This window comes from Nicotiana tabacum, chromosome 19 (assembly GCF_000715075.1).
Source record: "Nicotiana tabacum cultivar K326 chromosome 19, ASM71507v2, whole genome shotgun sequence".
Classification (NCBI taxonomy): Eukaryota; Viridiplantae; Streptophyta; class Magnoliopsida; order Solanales; family Solanaceae; genus Nicotiana; species Nicotiana tabacum.
The window spans coordinates 77463236-77465006 of record NC_134098.1 but is presented as its reverse complement, the minus strand read 5'-3'; the positions used below and the strand labels follow the sequence as shown (position 1 = coordinate 77465006).

The window sequence follows — 1771 nt, the reverse complement described above, 5'->3', positions numbered from 1 at the left end:
TATAAAACCTTGCGGCTAGGTTATCTCCCCGAAACCTATAAAACAGGTTTAATACATGCATAAATACATGAACCCTTGGAATATCTAACGTGTAGAAGTGACTAGTACATGTGTTAATTAGTCTAAACACTAAAGTGTCTAAGAAACTCGGTTTAGGTCAGTAGCCATTTTGAAATTCTATAAAGTTCATTTGCAAAAATGGCTTTTCGGTGGTTGACTGCAGATATACTCCGTTAATTACATTTACCAAGTCAAACTTAGAAAAAAGAGAATATTAAAAAGACAACGAACCGCTTTTTGCACTAATTTTCCTGTCTCACCAACCAACTTCAAGAAAATTTTGACTCATTTTCGGCTATCTCATTTCCTAATTACTCATAATTTTGTACTTGCCTTCCTATATATAGAGCCCATTCATTTGGCTCTTTCATCAACACCATCAATTCCATTTCTCTTCTCTGATTTGGCAAATCAAAACAGCGTCAGCGAACTAATTATTCTTGAAAAAATGGCTTTGGCAAATGCAGAAGCAATTTTGTTACTTGTAGTGTTCTATTTCATGTTTGGCATTTGTTTGGCCAACTTTAACTACACTTGGGGTCCGGGAAACTGGAATAAAACCAATTGCCCCTATGGTAATAATCACCCAAATGCTACTCAAACCTCAAATAAATTCATTGTTGGTGGTTCCGAAAATTGGCATTACGGCTTCGACTACATGGATTGGGCTCGCAAGAATGGCCCTTTCTTTGTCAATGACACATTAGGTACGTCTTCTTCTATTTAAAAATTAAAATTTCTATTTTCACATTTCAAACATATTATTTAGGTGACATGATAGTGGCAAAATTATTTTAGATTGTTAGTATATAGAAACTAAACTCAAATTTATATAGGTATGCACATGATATTTGTACTAAATTGACACCGTCTATAAAAGTAATAGCGGCCATAATTCATTGCTCATTAATTTAAAATTCTGAATTCGTCTCTACTTACATCGTGCAGTTTTCAAGTATGATCCGCCAAACCCAAATGGTGGATTTCCACACAGTGTATACTTGTTACCAAACTACTGGAGCTTTATCAAGTGCGACTTCAGAAGGGCTAAGAGAATAGCAAATCCGAACCAGGGTGCAGGTGAAGGATTCGAGTTCGTGCTGAAGAAAAAGCAGCCTTATTATTTTGCTTGTGGAGAGCATGAGGGTATCCATTGCAACAATGGGACAATGAAGTTTGTTGTGATGCCACTCAAACGTTGGCCTTTCTAAGTTGACAATGAGATCTTCAAGGCTGTTGCTTGGAACTTGTCGGAGAATGCCGACAAAATACAGTAGTTTTGTTTGGAACAAAATAACGAGTGTTACACTTGGTAGATTTTGGAATTTCATTTTTAATTTTATTGTGATTGAGTTTTGATTAAAGAGGCGCTATGATGAGATATATCTGTAGCGATAATACTTTTGACAAGGTCTTTCATATGTTTGAGCTTGGAATTTGAGTGTCTTTTTAAAAAAGATAAATATTGATAACGTTAATACTGTTAGTATCTGTATTCGAAAATATAATTTCTGCAAAATAAAATCAGAAACAAAAGATAGAAATATAATTAGATGAATAACGTTCCGAGCCTAATAGAAAACTGTATTTCCTTAAGAAATTTAATCCCCTTACTGTTGCCCAAGGTTGTTGGATTAATTCCTCCCAGGATAGAACGGAACAACTATTCTGTAATACCGGTAATGAAAATTACAGAATTTCATCGAACTCA

General features: G+C 34.8%; 1 long non-coding RNA gene across 1 annotated transcript; it reads left to right on the top strand.

The window, feature by feature from the left end:
• The first annotated feature begins 232 nt into the window (after positions 1–232).
• On the top strand, positions 233–1496 carry LOC107795258 (uncharacterized). Its single transcript, XR_012703149.1, has 2 exons — positions 233–767; positions 1009–1496. It is a non-coding gene; the product is annotated as an uncharacterized LOC107795258 (long non-coding RNA).
• The last annotated feature ends 275 nt before the right edge of the window (positions 1497–1771 follow it).